This window comes from Dromiciops gliroides, chromosome 2 (genome assembly GCF_019393635.1).
Source record: "Dromiciops gliroides isolate mDroGli1 chromosome 2, mDroGli1.pri, whole genome shotgun sequence".
In the NCBI taxonomy this organism is placed as follows: Eukaryota; Metazoa; Chordata; class Mammalia; order Microbiotheria; family Microbiotheriidae; genus Dromiciops; species Dromiciops gliroides.
In genome coordinates this window covers 27,944,998-27,964,154 of record NC_057862.1, presented here as the reverse complement: position 1 = coordinate 27,964,154, position 19,157 = coordinate 27,944,998, and positions in this window count along the sequence as shown.

Here is a 19,157-nt window from a genome sequence, read left to right as displayed (position 1 = left end):
TTACAAGTTTGCGTGATCCTGAGAAAGGTCTGGCTACTGCTGGAATATGTCCCTGTCTTTACCAAATATGTTTTTAAACAATTATAGTTTTCAGTGATCTTTTGTATCTCTTTTCCCATTTGGTCAATACTAGTTTTAAAGTATTATTCTAGTTTTCTTTGGTATTTTTTTTTTGGCCTCTCACCAAACTGTTTATTACCCCTTTCCATAATTTTCTTCCTTTACTTTCATTTCTCTCTCTCTCTCTCTCTCTCTCTCTCTCTCTCTCTCTATATATATATATATATATATATATATATATATACATATACATATATATATACATATATATATATATATTATGATATTTTGAATTGTATTGAATTTGGATAATCATTTTCTTAGCTGTTCCAGGAATTTGCTTTAGGCTTTTGTTCAATTTACATTTTTTTTTTCCTTTAAGGCTTTGCTTGTAGCTGTTTTGATTTAATTGTTGTCTTTTATGTTAATGTCTTGATTTTCTTTGTCTCCATATTCACTTTTATGGGTAGGTTTTTTTTTTTTTATTGTTTGCTTACATTTTACTCTATTTCTTGATTTCGACATTCATGTTAGAGCTGGGTTCTGTATGCTACTGGGAAGGGCATGATGTCACATTTTAAAGATTCAGGCTTTTTCACACTGGTCTTTTCAGAATTAGTTCTGGGAGTCTGAAAATTTTTTGTTGCTTCCAAAGGGTTGTTTTCTGGATGCTGATATGGTTGCTGCTTTCTTGGCCTTTCCCAGGAAGGAAACATGATCTCTTGGGATTTCAGTTGTGGTTGTTCCTCAGTATAACTACTTCCTTTGGGACCAGAAATGATACTGTTCGTCAAGGTCCCAGATGGCATAAAACCTGAAACAATACTGTTGCTTGGGATCCATGTTCCTTTGAAACTAGAAATTATGTGTCTTCTAAGGTTCCCTGATTCCTTGTAACCAAGAGTATTATTGTTCCTCAGGGCTCTGTTTCCATCTAGATCAAAAGTACTCTTTTCAATCATTGAACTATAGTCCAGAAATGGGTATAAAAATGTATTTGCCAACCAGCAACTGATGCTGCATCCAATGTTAGCACAGAGGTCCTTCGTAATCTATTTCTGACCAGGTGCGAGGTTTCCTTCCTTTCTTTGACTTGAGAACTCTTAAAGCTATTGCAGCTTCTTGTCAATACCACCTAGTCCCTCCACTGGTGTTTTATTCATGTAGCTCTGAGCCAGTCTCCACCCCTATCTCACAAATCTCTCTTTACTCCTAAGTTGTCTTGGGCTGTAGGGAATTTTCACTCTGACCTTTTAATTGTCCCTGTCAGTCTAAAATTTGAATTGAAGTGTTATTTTAAGGTTATTTAGAAGGGAATGTTGGGAGAGGTGAGAGAGTGTTTTTACTACTCCACCTTGACTCTTCCACAAAGGGCGAAAAAGGCAAACATCTTTAAATTTCAAAGTCAACTTACAATACTGTTTTTACGGAACCTCAGAGATCTTCCAGTTCAACTCCAAAGCCATAAAGAAATATAAAAGCTCTAACAGACAGTGAGAAGAGAGAAAGAAAATTAAAGAGTCAGAGAAACATGGAGATGGAAGAGAGAAAGAGAGAGAGAGAATAAATTAATTTTCTTATACATTTAAATCTCAGATCAGGTATAAGTTTTACTTATTATTCAAATAAGTTTATGCAATTTGTGTTCTTCCATTCATATTGCAGATCAGGGTGGATCAAGAAAAGTAATGAAACGTAGGGTTCAAGGATGATCACTTATTTCACAGTGGACTAAATCTTAGTCTCTCATGACTAAAATACTGTAGTGAACTCATGATACCAAAAATATGGATTCTCTATAGTTTTTTTTTAATTTTTATTTTGGGGGTATATGTATAACTAGTTGTTTATTTAATGCTTTTTTATCAAATTGATTATTTTACAAAAATTTAGGATGGAATTGAAAGCTATACAGGTATCATTTTGATTATGCTCTTTTGATACTCCTAATTTTTAGAGTTAATTCAAGGAAACAGTCTAATCTTTCTTTAGGTCTGTTGATTAAGTGTGGGTACACTCTGAAGATGAACAAGTAATCAGAAAAAAAGTGTGTTCATCTATTGACCCCTTAAATTGTGCTTCCAAAAACTTTACTTGACTAATGAACATCAATGCAGGGTTTTTGATCCCATTCTTTGTCCATTGTTCTGCAGCACTGATAGAAATATGAAACTGAATTGTTACTGTATAATTAGCAAATATTCTTAGAGGGAAAGTAAGGTATGAGAGCTTTGATTCTATCCCTTAAGGCTATATAAAAATTAAAACATTATCAAGAAAGCTCAATCAAAGTATATTTCATCCAAATGACTTAGTGGACAACCAGGAAGATGAAGTGATATCACTAATGTATACCATGGTCATTAAAATTATGAGTTTTTGTTCACCACCACTGAAGACTTTTAGAATGTTAAAGGAAAGTTTACTTGAACCACAATGCCATATATTTTCATTCTCTCACATTAAACTGTAGAAATCAACAGAATTTTAAATTGCCTAATAGAATGGAAAGTTGGATGGTTCCTCTGAGAATCTAGTCTAATCCCTTAATTTTTCTTTATTCAATTATTTACCTAAGATTTTCCCTCAAAGATGTATACCTTAGCTCACACATGCCTTACCATTCCATGTGACTCTTACCTATGTCTTCCCATAGATTCAGTACATGGGGACCTTCCAATGTGTTAGATGTATTCCTTGCTTCCATTTTTTATTTTAAAGGTATCAATAAAACAGACAAAAAGTTGTCCATGGGTTATTCCTACTTCCAGGCACATGATGAATTCATCTTTCTTTTCTTTTTTACATTTAATATAGTGTTTTCTAGTTATAAGTGGAGATAATTTTCAACATTTGTTTCTATAAGATTTCTACTTTCATATCTTTATCCCTCGCTCCCCCCTCCCCAAGACAGCAAGCAATCTGATATAGGTTGTATGTGTACAATCACATTAAAAATATTTCTGCATTAGTCATGCTGTGAAAGAAAAATCAGAGCAAAAGGGAAAAACCTCATAAAAGGGAAAAAAAAGTAGAAATAATATGATGCAATCTGCATCTAGATTCCACAGATCTTTTATTTCAAGATTTGGAGAGCATTTTCCATTATGATTCCTTTGAAACTATCTTGGACCATTGTGTTGCTGGGAAGAGTCATGTTTATCACAGTTGATCAACACACAATGTTGTTGATACTGTGTACAATTTTCTGCTGGTTCTGCTCATCTCACTTAGCATCAATTCATGTAAGTCCTCACAGGTTTCTCTGAAATACACCTGCTCATAATTTCTTCACATTAATTTAAAAAAAACCCAAAAAACTTTGTGTTCTAATTTTTTCTTCCTCCCTCCCTCCTCAACTCTCCCTATGGAATCAAGCAATTCAATATAAATCATACATGTGCAATTATGCCAAGCATCTTCACATTACTCAAGTTGTGAAAGAAAATAGACAGAATAACTTTAGCAAGAGGAACTAACAAATAAAATTATATTTCAATCTGTATGCAAATACCATCAGTTCTTCCTCTGTTGATGGTTTGTACTTTTCATATGTCCTTCTGATAGCATCCTGCTCATCATTTCTTTCACAGTTACTATTGCTATTTTATTATTCATGCTATTTCACCTCCTTTATATTTACTCTATTTTCTATCTTCTTTCAATCTAACCCTCCTCAAAAGTGTTTTGCTTTTCACTGCCCCCTCCTCTAATATGCCCTCACTTCCTTCACCTCTCCGCCCTTTTCCCTTTCCCCTCTCACTTTCTCTCAGGGAAAAATATATTATTACACCCACTTGAGTGTTTCTGTTATTCCCTCTTTGAGCCAATTCTGATGAAAGTAAGGCCCATTCACTCCCTCACTCCTTCCCTATTTTCTTCTCCACTCCATAAGCTTTTTCTTGTTTCTTTTATGTGAATTACTTTACACTTTTCCACCTCTCTCTTTCCATTTTTTCTCATGTAAGAATGTAAATAGTTTATCCTTTTAATGCCCCTCATGATTTTTTTCCTGTTTACCTTTTTATACTTCTCTAGGGTCTTGTGCTTGAATTTTCCATTTAGTTCATGTCTTTTCATAACAAATGCCTGAACATCCTCTTTTTCATTGAAGTCCCTTTTTTCCTCTGAAAGACTATACACAGTTTTTCTGGTTATGTGATTCTTGACTGTAGTCCCTGCTCCTTTGCCCTCTGAAATATCATATTCCATGCCCTCTGGTCCTCTAATATAGAAGATGCTAGGTCTTGTATTATCCTGACTGTGGCACCACAGTATTAGAATTCCTTCTTTCTAGCTGCTTGCAATATTTTCTCCTTGATCTGGGATCTCTGGAATTTGGCTATAATATTCCTGGAAGTTAGCCTTTTTGGTTCTCTTTCAGGAGGTGATTGGTGGATTATTCCAATTTCTATTTTACCTTCTGCTTCTAGAATATCAGGGCAATTTTCCCTGACAAACTCTTGGAAGATGGTGTCTAAGCTCTTATTTTGGTAATGGTTTTCAAGTAGTACAATGATTTTCAAATTATCTCCCCTTGACCTATTTTCCAATAAGCAGATTTTTTCCAAGAAGATATTTCATGTTGCCCTCTATTTTTTTATTCATTTGGATTTCCTTTACTGTATCTTGGTTTCTTATAAAGTTACTAGCTTCCATTTGTTCAATCCTCATTCTTATGCACTTACTTTCTTCTGAGAGCTTTTTTATCTCCTTTTCCATTTGTCTTTTCGAGGTGTCATTTTTTTTTTCTCACGACTCTCTTGCATCACTCGTTTCTCTTTCATTTCTTTCCTCCACTTCTCTAAATCTTCCTTCTATCTTTCCTACTTTCTCTTCAAAGTCCCTTTTGAGCACTTCCAAGGCCTGAGACCAATTCTTATGTTTTTTGGAAATTTTGGATGCAGGAGTTTTATCATTGTTACTATTTTATTCTCAGGGTGTATTCTGGTCTAGCTTTCCCCCAAAGCAGCTTTTGATAGTCTACTGGTTTTTTTCTGCTTATTTATCTGGATCCCCTATTTTTTGGCCTTTAACTCCTTCTTAAAATGTGGCATTGCTTCCAGGACACACTGTTCCCAAAACTAGAGTTTGGCCCAGGTGGTGACTGGGCTTTTTCTCAGCCTGCCTGGCCTAAGAGTAACCACAGCCAGCTTTCTCTTTGACCTGGAAACAGAAGTCTGATTGAAATCTGATTCTCTATGGTTGGATGTTTGGTGTGCCTGTGCCCCTCCCCCACTGGGTGGCTGTCCCTCAACTTTACTTGCTGGTTCAGAACATGGGCACCCCACCCCAGTTCCAGCAGAGCCTGTAGCTAGCCCCCCCCCCCCAAGTGCTGGACTCCCTCATTGGTCTGTGAGCCAAACTTCAGAAGAAGCAGCGGATGATTCTGAGTCTCTGCAGGTGCTGCCTGCTCAAGGCTGGTCCTACTCCCTGAGCTGCACTCCCCTCTCCCTCCCTCCCTCCCTCCCTCCCTCCCTTCCTCCCTCTCTCTCTCTCTTTCTCCCTCCCTCCCTCCCTCTCTTTCTCTCTCTCTCCCTCTCTCTCTCTCCCTCTCTCTCTGTCTCTCTCTCTCTGTCTCTCTCTCTGTCTCTCTCTCTGTCTCTCTCTCTCTGTCTCTGTCTCTGTCTCTGTCTCTGTCTCTGTCTCTCTCTCTCTCTCTCTCTGTCTCTCTCTCTCTCTCTCTCTCTCTGCGGAACAGCAGGTGATCCCAGTCACCTAATTAAGCTTTCATTGGCTGGAAAAGAATCTCACTCTATTTTTCTGTGGGTTATGTTGCTCCAAGCATTTTCTTCTTGCATTGTTTTTGGAGGTATGTGGACAGGTTTTCTGGAGCTGGGAGTGTTACAGCCTTTCTTCTGCCATCTTACCATCTTTTTTTTTTCACACATACATTTATGATAACAAACTTTGCTCTCGATTCTAATTCCCTTTTTTATTTAGTTGCTGCCTCCTATGAACTTTTCCATTGCGGTCTTGGGATTCACCATTTTGACTCTTTGGAGGCATTAGCATTGTATGCCATAACCTTGCTTATTACCCATAAACTCAGCATCATATAATCATCCAATGATCCTCACTTTGGGTATATCAAAGTTTAAGCCTTTATAGGTGAAATGCCATGTCCAAATGTAAAAGAAGGTATTAGACCAATAACTAGAATGCTGGTCTTCTGACCTTGTATTCAGTTTTCTTTCTAATACATTAATTCCTTGAGTTCCTTATCAATTATTAACTCTATATTATTTTCTTCTCTTGGTGAGTTTGAAATTCACCCATCACTTTGAGTCCCATGCAATTCTCATCCTTGTTGTTTGAAACAACTTGCTATGCATATATACTTAGGTCTGTGGTAAAAAAGTTTTAACAGTCAGTTAGCGATAATGGAGAGATGCCAGTTTTTTTTTTTTTAAGGACCACCCTTTCGGGGAGGAGACTAAAGGCATGAGCTACACATGCCAGATTGCCTGCTAAGCACTTGACTTCTGGGGTGCGAGCTTAAAAGGCAAGGAAAGAATGGAAGTGGGAATCTTTTTCCTGCTCTGCTGGTCTCCTGACTGCGCTACACAGACAGACGCTGACTGGAGGTCGGGCTCGCGGTTAGCAGCACGCGCTTGACTCCGTCTCTCTCTCTGTCCCCGAAGGTGGCCTTGGGCTTTTGGTGAGTTTTATACAGATTACAGACTAAGCTTAGACTTAAGATGATTTGTTTTGTATTTCTACTTTCCTATCCCTCTAATCAACATCACCTGGTAACTACCATGCAATAAAAGCTCTAACTAGAAAACCAGAAGCTTCTGCCATTTACTAGTCTGGGAGATAAATTAAGGGAAAGGTTAAAGAAGGGAGATTTATGATCTAATATCCAATTTTAAATCTCACAGGTCTATGGAGTCTTTCCTGTAGTTTATTTGAAATTGTACGAAATCTTTGGAACACAAAGGATGACAATTTACCTTTGTTCTATCTTTCTTCTATCAGCTTCTAAATGAAAGCAGGTCTGATCTATTTACATAGTGTACCAACTCCAATGCTAGTCATATGTGTGTATCCTACATATGTAATATACTAAATATCCATTTATGTATTTAATTTCCAGTTCTGATACATATCAGCTTATGAACATGAAACCTACATATGTATATAATGCATCTCTCCAAAGTTCTTTGTGGCACCTCAGAAATGCAAATCAAGCTTATATGAAAGGAAAGTGAGAGACCAGAATGGGATATGTAGGAAAGAATCGTTTTCCCCACATTGAAGGTATGTTCTTTTTCTGTGAGATTCATAATTAACAATAAACACAGTTGGAGGACCATTTGATGTTTTCCTTTTACAATGGATTATTTTCTACATGTAGTTTTAAGTAGATGGACATCTGATATTCCTTCCAATTCTCTGATAATGTAACATATATCTCTGCTTGTGAACTAGAATTTCTGCATTTGTTTCAAGATAACTGAGTTTATGTATTATATTTCTGAATATTTTCTTAATTTGTTTATTTGCTTATATCTTCCCCCATATATTTATGGGGATTTTTCTGCTATTGCTTTTCCTGTCTTATAGGCAATATCTGTGATATGTTGCTTTACTTATACATATGTAATTTTTCTCATCCTAAGTACACTCTAAATATCAACTATTAAGTATTAAGTCTAATATCCAACCCCATACAGGCAATTACCCAAACATGTATAACATAATTAGGATATGTGACATTATTTCTCTTATGCATTTTTTCAATATGACTTCTCCATCTTCTCTTGTAAATTTTATTTCCATTTATTGTCCCCACTGTACATGCATGTACATATGCACATATGGTACATACACACACATAGAGATAGACATAGCTCTATCTATCTATCCATCTATATATCAAAATGTATCCACAGAAACACATACAAAATCAATTTTAAATGTAACAACTAATTTATGAACTATCAATAATGAAATATATTAACATTCCAGCTCTCCCTCTGCCTTCCTTTACATTACTCTGTGCTTCACCCATGTTGCAGTCACTAATCCTTTGACCCCTCAATTTTCTCAGGCCATCTCCCCTGAGATAGTCATTTTAAAAAATTTCTCCCCTACTTGACTCCTTGATGAACCATTCAATTCTACACTACCCTCCTCTCTTGAATCCCTGGTTACCTTCTCATAGGGGCAGCTATAACTAACTAACCAAGCCTTTATGTTGAGTCACTCCTGCAATCCATTGCCTTCACTCCTACACACATGTTACTGAATGAAAGTGAAGAAAATCACACACCTCTTATGACTCAGCCCCCTATAAATTTATTATATACCCTCAACTGGGTCCTCAATGTTATACAGAATATTGTATTCTACTTCCCTTAGCAGCTCACCTTACCACTTTCCACAGTGGTTTTTTTCAAATATTTTCCTCCCTAAAACTACCATTGCTCTCCCTCTTTTTATCTGAGAACCTTGCTTCATCCTTTATGGGAAAAAAAGAAAAAAAAATAAGGCCTCTTGCCATGTGCTTCCCCCACACCCCCAACCACCCACTTTATCTCTTATCACTTAGGTGCCTTTTGACATTATTTTGTTTTTCACCTCTGCATCCCAGGATTCCCTCACTCTTTACCAAGGCTATCTGCTCTACTTGTTCAAGTGATCCAATTCCATCTTATCACTTCTGATAGATTGCTCCTGCTTTCAACCACACTCTCATTTATTTCAATATCTCTCTCTACTGGCTCCTTTCCTATTACCTACAGATATGTCCATGTCTCCCCTATCCTGATAACAAAAACAAAAACTCTAATATGATCCTTAGATCTCAGTTTACTATTATGTAATTTCTCTTCTGACCATTATAGTTAAACATTTCAAAAAGCTTGTCTATAATAGGTGGTTCTACTTTCTCTCATCTCACTTTCTATAATTTTTTCGTACAATTTTTCCCCTTTTCTCTTTTTCACAATTACTATTGTTAATTGTTTCCCTCCATCCTATTCCTTTCCCCAAGATATTTACTCTATTATCTATCTTCTTTCATCCTATCTCTCTTCAAAAGGGATTTGCTTCTGTCTGTCCCCTCCCCCATCTGTCCTTCCTTCTATTTTCCTCTTTCTTTATCCCCTTCCCCTCCTGTTCTCCTGCAGGGTTAGATAGACTACTCCACCCAATTGAGTGTGTAGGTTATTCCTTCCTTGAGTCAATTCTGATGAGTGTTAGGTTCATGTATTTCCCAGATTAAAGAGATTACTCCACCCAATTGGATATATGTGTGTTAATCCCTCCACATTAATTCATCTTTCATTCAGCTATTAAATTGATTTTTTTGGTGAGGCAATTGGGGTTAAGTGACTTGCCCAGGGTTACACAGCTATGTAAGTGTAAAGTGTCTGAGGTTGGATTTGAACTCAGGTCCTCCTGGATCCAGGGCCAGTGCTCTATCTACTTCACCACCTAGCTGCCCCTTAAATTGATTTTTTTAAAGAATTGGTCCAATCATGTCTTGCTCCTACTCAATAAACTAAACTGCCTTCCTATTTCCTCTAGGAACATATATATAATGCTCTGTTTTGTAGTCACATCCCATAGAAACCTAGTCCAATTTCAACTTTTCTATAGTTATTAAACTTCACTCCCTTATATGTACTCTTTAATCCAGTGACAATGGCCTCCCTGTTCTTCCATGAATATGACCCCCCCCCCCCTCTCTCTCTCTCTCTGCTCTGGGTATTTTCTCTCACTGTCCTTCTTTTCTGAAAGAGTCTGCATTTTCCACTTTCATTGCTGACCTCCCTGGCTTCTTTAAAAACCCAGTTAGAATACTGTATTTAACCAAAAGTATTCACAAATCCCTCTTAATTACATACACATAAAAATAAATATGGGTGTGGGTATGTATATTGCTTTGTATATCTTTGTTGAGCTTTGTATATCTTTGTTGATATGTTGTCTCTCCCATTAGATCACAAGCTCTTTGAGCACAAGGACTCTGTTATACCTCTTTTTGTATCCCCAGCTCTTAGCATAGTGCCTGATACATAGTAGATTCTTTATGCAAACATATTTTTATTTATTGATGGAAAATGTAATTTCCCTTCTTCACAGAAGTATATATTTATAAAAAGTATAAATCTGCATTCACACACATACTTCCAGTATCTTTGACAAGAAAACCTCACATGGGGTCAGAAAGCCTCAAACAAGACTGAAGAAATCGAATATATATGTTGTTTATATGCATACACACATATAAAAATATAGATATACCTATATATGTATATATACATATATATACACACATCACATAGAAAGATAGATAGATAGATAGACAGACAGACAGACAGACAGACAGACAGATAGATAGAATAGGATGCAGAAAATCCTTGTCTTTGATATGTCACCTAAGGGCAGCTAGGATCTTAAGAAGAGAATATGAATATCAATAGAATATATTCCAGGAATGTGATAGCTTGCAAAGGCATGCAGGTGGGGAATGGAGTATTGGGAAGAGAAACAGCTAACCAGCCAGTCTGCCTAGATTAGAAAATATATGTTGATTGTGAAATGTGCAATGTCTGAAAATATAAGGGGAAACCAGATGTTAGAAGATATTAATTGTTATGCTGAAAAATCCTTATTTTGGATTAAAGGTTAAGGAAGCTACTGAAGCTCTATCAGCACGGGAATGAACTAGTCAATTACTTGCTTTAGAAATGTGGATTTGGGAGCCATGTGTTTAATGACTCAGAAGAAAGAATGGTCAGTAGAACAGTTAATAGACAAGTGTTATAGATCAGATGAGATTCGTTGAAAAACTGAACTAGGGCAAAGGTTTTGGAAGTGCGAAGATCGAAAGACTCATAGCTTTAATGCTAGATGGGAGCTTAGAGGCTATGAGATCTATGCCTTTCTCTGCTACCTTGCCCCCATTTTCAGGTGAAGGAACTGAGACTCAAAGAATTAAGTCAACTACCCAGAGTTATCAATTAGTAAGTGTACAAGGTGAGATTATAATACAGTTTCTCACAGCTAAATCTAGTATCATTTTCAAATGAATGAATGAGAAATTAAGTTAATATCATGATTCATGGTAGCTGATAGTATATGGGAGTGAGAGAAAGTGGACAATCAGTGATGATTCTGAAGTTGACATACTGGTTGATTAGAAGGCTGGTGCTTCCCTCCACAAAGTCATCCTCAGGGCATACAGATCTAGCTTGCATCAGGAGGCAGCTGGGTATATCGCTAACGCCAACTCTTTAAACTTACACGCAAAAAAAGAGCTGGGGAAAAATTGCTGAAAATTTGAAAGTGACTCTGATGATTCAGTCAGCAGGAAATAATTGAAAATAGCAGCATTATCCAAAACACTGATGGGGACAATCATGAAGTGCATTGCTCAACAAAGTTCTCTTCTTAGAAATCAGCGATTGACAGTTTTAGGTAACCTTGCTCATTTCCCTGAGATGCAGATTTTTTTTTTCTTTTGCCATGAGGCACAAAGAAGAGATGACTTCTTCCAATGAAATGTGAGGGAAATCATTTTGGAAGCACTTACTGTAATCACATTCATCCGTGGGCAGCGGACTAAAATGAAATCTCATCTCAGGCTGGATACAGCAATTTTAAATGTCTTGTGGAAAATTGGAATTCTTACCACTAACAGAGACTGCACAGTATTTGGAGGGGGCTATCTTAATAGATGGATAGATAGACAGACAGACAGACAGACAGAGGTACAGATATAGATATAGATATAGATATAGAAATAGATATATAGTTACACTTATTGTTTTCCATTTGACTGACAGTTGTTGCTTGTGGATCTTGAAATAGGAGAGACAAGGGAATCTATTAAGCTAAATTCTGTCTTCTTTTGAAGATAATAGGAAATATATGCACATTGGGATGGTTAAGATATAATCTCTTTTATATCAAAGACATTGATCATTCATACTTAATATCTACTTTTGAAAATATCTACTTTTATATATATGACTATGCAAAGGACATTCAAAAGAAGAGTTTGAATTCACTCAAAGAAGAGATGAAAAGGTATTTGGTGGCAAAATGGTGAAAAAGAGAAAGAAGAAAGCAAGGCAGAAAGGTATAAAAAAGATAGAGGGTGAAAGTAGAAGGGAAGGAAAGAAGGAAGGAAGAAAGGAAAATATATTACAGGAGACATTTTTATAAGTGATAACAATATCATTTACATAAAATATCTGTGAAGGACATCAATATTCATTCATCATCAGGAAAATAATTGGACCAAATATGTGGTGGGATGGACAGCCCAAATATATCACTGATATTGACAAAATATCAAAAAATACAAGAGATAACCTTATTTTTTTTTTAATTTTCTTTTCTTTGTTTTTTTTCTTTTTTTTGGCTGGGCAATGAGGGTTAAGTGACTTGCCCAGGGTTGCACAGCTAGTATCAAGTGTCTGATACTGGATTCAAACTCAGGTCCTCCTGAATCCAGGGCCAATGCTAAACTAGCTTTGAACTCAGGTCCTCCTGAATCCAGGGCTGGTGCTTTATCCACTGCACAACCTAGCTGCCCCCAAAAGATAACATTCAGCACATTAAGTAGAATTTCTGTGAAGGATTTGTAGGGGAAAAATAAGAACAAAAAGAAAAACATGGAGATAACATACACAGAACAACAGCTACAGAAATAAAAATACTTAAAATGTATGTAACACTTCAATATATTCAAAGTATTTTACATAGATAATTTTCCTAGATCCTCACAACATTCCTGGGGAAAACCAAAAAGATGTTACAATAATTTTTACTTTCTGGATGATTAAACTTATGCTGAGGGAATTTGAACAAATTTCTGAGGGTCACACAGCCAGTAAGTATCTGAGGCAAGATAGTCCTCTCACTCTTTCTAACTCCAAGTGCAGTGCTCTATCCACAAAGTCACTTTTTTGAGACTTCCACCTAGGTGACAAAAGTGCTCATATAAGTATAATAAGATTGCAGAGCCATCCACTGGGGAATACACACGCATACACACATGCATGCATGCATGTATATTTATGTAAATACATGGGTATTTGTACATATAAATGGCATTGTGAGATTTAAAATTGGATATTAGATCATAAATCTCCCTTCTTTAACCTTTCCCTTAATTTATCTCCCAGACTAGTAAATGGAAGAAGCTTCTGGTTTTCTAGATAGAGCTTTTATTGTATGGTAGTCACAAGGTGATGTTGATTAGAAGGATAGGAAAGTAGAAACACAATACAAATCATCTTAAGTCTAAGCTTAGTCTATATTCCGTATAAAACTCACCAAAAGAGAAGGCCACCTTTGGGGAGAGAGAGAGACCATCTGTGCAGCGCAGTCAGGAGACCAGCAGAGCAGGAAAAAAGCCCCACTTCCGTTCTCTCCTTGCCTTTTAAGCTTGCACCCCGGAAGTCGAGTGCGTAGCAGGCAGTCTGACGTGCACAGCAGGCAGACTGACGTGCGTAGCTCATGCTGTTGGTCTCCTCCCCAAAAGGGTGGTCCTTAAAAAAAAAAAAAAAACTGGCGTCTTTCAGTTATCCTAACCGACTGTTAAAAAACTTTTATATTTTTTTACCACAGCATACATATACTTATATATTCATGCAATATAAATATCTAAATAAACATTTTCACTGAGCTTGTAACTTCAAAACTGTAAGGAATTCCCTGTGAGAAACTGTCCTCTGTCAATCTACAGAGGCATCTATTTTGAATGGTCTGAGAAACTCACAGCCTAGGGAGGTTTCCTATAAATAGTGGGAAGTAAGAAGCTAAATGACTTGCCTAGAGTCAAGAGGCAGTATGTTTCGGGTGTGAGACTTAAATCCAAATGTCAGAGGGAACTAGCTTTCTATCCCCCATTTTAAAAAGCCTGTAAAATATTTTTAGTTAAAGTTTTTTTAAAAAATAAAGAAACAATAAATCACAGATTTCATAGTTATAAGGGAGCTTAGAAGTCAAAGAAAACCACAAGTGTGTACTAGACAGGATGCTGAATGTAGAGATGAATGATTTGAGTTCCAATTCCTGCTCTGCCATTTTGCCTAAGTCTGCTTGTTCAAATCCTTTGCCTTTGCCTGCCCTATATTTCTTTATCTGGACAAGGAATGTGTTTAACTAGATATACTGTAGCACCCTTCCAATATGAAATATATGATCCTAGAATCTCATTTTACATACATATGAACTGGAATTCCCTCTACTACCATAGACCTTGCAGATACATTTTCAAATAATTTATCCATTTTAACCTTATGTTGCTTTATGGTGTGAGATGTTGTTCTCTTTCTAATTTCTGCCAAACTTTTTAGTTTTCCATAGCGATTTTTGTCAGATAGTGAGTTCTTATAGCAAAAGCTTGCATCTTTGGTTTTATTACAAACAAAATCATTGTGGTAATTTAGTAATTTAGTTTGCAATATACTTTCCTTTCTAATATAATTTGAAATCTGGTACTACTAGGCTTCCCTCCCTCATTTTCTTTCACTGATTCCCTTGATAATCTTGAAATTTTTTCCTTTCAAATGAATTTTGTTATGATTTTTCTAGCTCTATAGAATAATTTTTTGGTAGTTAGACTGGTAAGGTTTCCACTGGTGGTCGTGGTCACTGTCTGAGAAGTAGTATCATTATCATTATCATTGTTATTTTCATTAAAACTAAATTCACATATTTGCAAATTCTACTCTTTGCTCACATAATAGTTCTATTTTTAATTATATTTTAATGTTTTTTATGAATTATACAAAACTTGAAAGCTTTTACTCAGTAGAATGATAATTGATTTTGTTACCCTGACTTGTTCAACTTCTATAGATATGATTATAGCACTGTTCTGCCCATGAGAAACTCTCCCTATCAGCCCTAAGAAATGCATCATGTCTCTTGCTTTTATCCTAGTGTAACTGGGATTATCTATTTAATTCGCTTTCTCATTTGTGTGGTTTTTCTTCTCTCCACTCTCTCTCTGTATATACTCATATACATCTATACTCACATATGTATATGTATGTGTACATGTATGCATATGTGTATGTGTATTTGTGTACACATATACACTTTTAACAACTGTGAGGTCTAAAATTCTAGCTGTGATATCTAAAATCTAATCAGTGGTCACCTTAAATTAGAAATGTATAGCAGCAATGTTTGGGCATTAAGTATTTATTAAAGTGTATTAGGGATGAGTAAAGGGAAACGCATGGATAAAGAATGAGATCTGTCTATTCTGCCTATTCTGCCTCCCCTGCCACCAAGCCAAAGTCCTGAAACCAAAAGAACCTGCTTCTCCCCAGCTTCTCCCAGAAGCCCCCTGTCCAACTGGAAGCAGGGCTGTCCACACACACGCAGATCCAAGCTAATTGGGTGGTAGCACCAATTGATATGACTGACAGGTAGCGGACATCACATCCTGATGCCAATCTGACCTTTGAAACCTCCAGAGGTCACCTCATACTTTCTCCTCATGGCAGAGCTTCCCTGCAATATCTTTCTCAGCCAGTTGATAGAGATCTTATTCTCACACTATGCATTTATATGTCTAGACATATAAAAAAATATCATGACAGTGACCTGAAACACATTGGTAACACTCTCACTATAAAGAAAGGGAGAGAAGAGGCAGAAGAAGAGGAGAGGGAACAAGAAACCCAGAGAGATAGAGGGATAGAATACTACCCATAGAATTAATAAGTAGGCCAATGAGAAAGAGAAAGGGGCAAGAAGCTTTTTACAGCAAAGGGAAATTGGGAGAAATGTGGGGTGGGGTGTGAGTGAACCTTATTCTCATCAGAATTGGCTACCCAATTGGGTAGAGAAGTTTTTCTTACCCTGCAGGAAAATAGGAGGGGAAGGGGATAAGAAAAGGAGGGTGATACAAAGGAGGGTAGATTTGAGGAGGGATTAATCAGAAGCAAAACATTTTTGAGGAGGAACAGGGTGAAAGGAGAGAGAGAATAGAATAAATTTTAGTGGGGAAAAGCAGTGATGGGAATGAAGAAAAATACAGTTAGCAATAGTAAATGTGGAAAAAAAAATAAAATAAGTTTCTTTGACTACAAGTCATTCCCCAATTGATAATTGATCAAAAGATATGAATAGATACAAAGCATTTTTGTTTACCTTTTTTTTTTCTGAAGGTTTTTTTTTGTTTTGTCTTTGTTTTCTTTTACAAAACAAAATATGGAAATATTTTGCATAACTACACACATATAACCTATATTAAATTACTTGCCTTCTTAATGTGGGGGGAAGGAAGTAGGAAGGGAGATGATTTTGAACTCAAAAGTTTTAAAAGTAAATGTTAAAATTGTTTTCCCTGTAATTGATGAAAATAAAATACTAAATAGCTATGGGGGATAAATAAGTAAATGAACAAACAAACCAACAAACAAATAAATGAATGAATGATTGAATGAATGAATACGATGAGGTCACTATTATGATATCTAAAATTATTGTTACTTAAATATTAATGGCTATTTACATAATAATTGCTATTGTACCCATTTGGGCAGTAATTATTATTAGTAGTATTAAATATCAGTATAATATTGACTGCATAGCAATTAACACAAACAGTAAAGCCCCAGCATTATGCTGTCTCTCGGAGAGAGAGAGCACATGGGCTAAAAACCTACCCTTTCCTATGGAAAGAGTGTTCACCAACCTACAGCCTTTTAAGGCAAGAATGTGAGCCAAGATGGCAACCCTTGCATGGTCTTGGTTTTTATGCTCATTTGATAGAGGTGGGTCAGTATGTATTGATCAAAGGTAATCAGTTAGTATCATTCTATTCCATTGGTTGACTTGACTTGAGGGTGGTCCAAATGAAAATGATCTCTAAGCATGACATCAGGGAGAAGTGTGGGAAAAGACTCTCCCCCAAGTTGCTCAAGGCAAAGTCCATTGTCTAGGTGTGTTTTAATTCTATCAGTCTTTCAATGAGATAGACCAAAGAATCTACCTCAATTCCTATTGTACACCTGGGGCTGGCCCTGAACAAGATTAAAACTTCCTCCTAAGAATTGAACTTTATGGGGTGAGGGGGAATGAAGGGGACTAAAACTAGGTCCCTGGGTCACCAAGAAATTCATAATTATTTTCTCAAATAAATGAAGACAAATGGAAGATACCCTAATTTCTGTGCCCAAGCTTCAAAGTGAAATGTTAGAATCATTAATTTCATGAGGCTCATTTCTTTCTATCTTAAGAAAATATTTCTTTCCCCATTTATACTGAAATAACTCAAGATACCATAATCAAGTGACATTCCCCATTTATGTTTGGACATATAGATGTATATTTATAAGAATATGTATGTACATGTGTATATATATATATATGTGTGTGTGTGCATGTATGTATGTATGTATATATGTATGTGTATATGTATATATATACATACACACACATACAGAGAGAAAGAAAAAAGATTAAAACAGAAAAGAGAGGAAGAGAGACAAAGCACAAATGAGAGAGAACGAAAGATATAAGGGAGGGAAAAAGAAAGAAAGAAAACCAGAAAGAAGATAAAGACAATGTATTAGGGATTTGAGAAAAATTTTGATATGCCATTCTAGTTAGGAAAGGTGATCTGTGAGATAAAGTCACTTCTCCCTCAAAATTTTACCTATGATATTTCTGCTTCCTATTTCCCCACTGCTTTTGGAACTTTATTTTACTTTTGGACAAAAATGTCAAAGAGTTTCTCCTTGATGTTGATACACTACAAACTGCAATGATAAATAAAAACTCAAAAGATCATAAGTTCAGAATTTGAAGTGAGCTTTTAAATTATCTATGCCCATATTTGTATTTTATAGATGAAGGAGATAATTCAAAGAGTGGATTAGCAAATCACCAGAGATCACAGAAAAAGTAGAGATGGCATTTTAATCCAGTTTCACTGACTAAAATCTAGTTCTCTTTCTACTCCATATTCCTGTACCCTAAAAATAAATATGACATTTCTGAATAAATAAGACAAAACACTACTTTTACACAATCCATATGATTTGCTTCAGTTATTTTTGTTGTTCCAGTTACAGTCTTAAGTTAAACATATTGACCTTCACTGATTCTGCATCAGACTGACATTGAGGGTAAAAACACGAATAAACGCAAAACATCTAGATAGAGCCAGGGTGCCCTTGGTTCTATGAGCCCAGACTGGGCATATGCCTGCCATCAGCCTGGGCCAGTCACCTGTTGAATATTGAGTTATTGATTCCAGTAGGAAAGGCATTTTGATTTCTGAAATGCTAGTGATTAGTGGGGTCAACCAAGGGAACACATTTCAAGAAAGGTGAAATGGAGAAATGATCCAACTGCCTGAGGTGATATTGAAGAAGTAGATTAAAAATATCACAAAAGAAATAGAAAGTTAAGGACTGGGATGATTGTGTTTCGTAATAGAATTGCTGAGATAGATTTGTGGTGGAATTTTTCTGTAGCTTGCTGCTTTCCTGGTTGCTTGTCAGCAGGGCGAGTCTTTGGCATACAGTTTCTTATTTATATACTATACTTTAAAAAATCAAATTAAAAATTAAAAAATTAAATCTAAAAATGAGAATGCATGTACAGAAACACATGATGCATGTGTATGTGTTCACACACAAAACATATGCAGACATATGTGTATTTATGTGTGTTTGTGTGTGTGTATGCATATATGTGTGTCTAATCTTTGTTATTTATGTCTCCTTGATGTATATTATCCCTGTTTGGGAATATCAAAGGAACAGAAATCGCAAACATAAGATAATTATTTACAGACTAAATATTTCCATGTCCTCATGAATTCAACCAGAGTTTATTTAGACAGATATCTGTGGTGTCATAAAAAAGACATTTGATTAGGAATCTCAAAGATTTGGTTTTTAGCACCAACTCTGTCATAAACCCTCAGTCTAGTCACATTTCTCTCTGCCCCAACTTTCCCATCTGTAAAATAAGAAAGCTGAATTATAAAAGTGGTCCTTAACTTGGGACACTAATTGCCAAGAGAATCTTGGATAATTTTCAAGGGGTCTGTGTACTGGGATGGAAGAGGAGGAGGAGGAGGAGAAGGAGGAGAAGGAGGA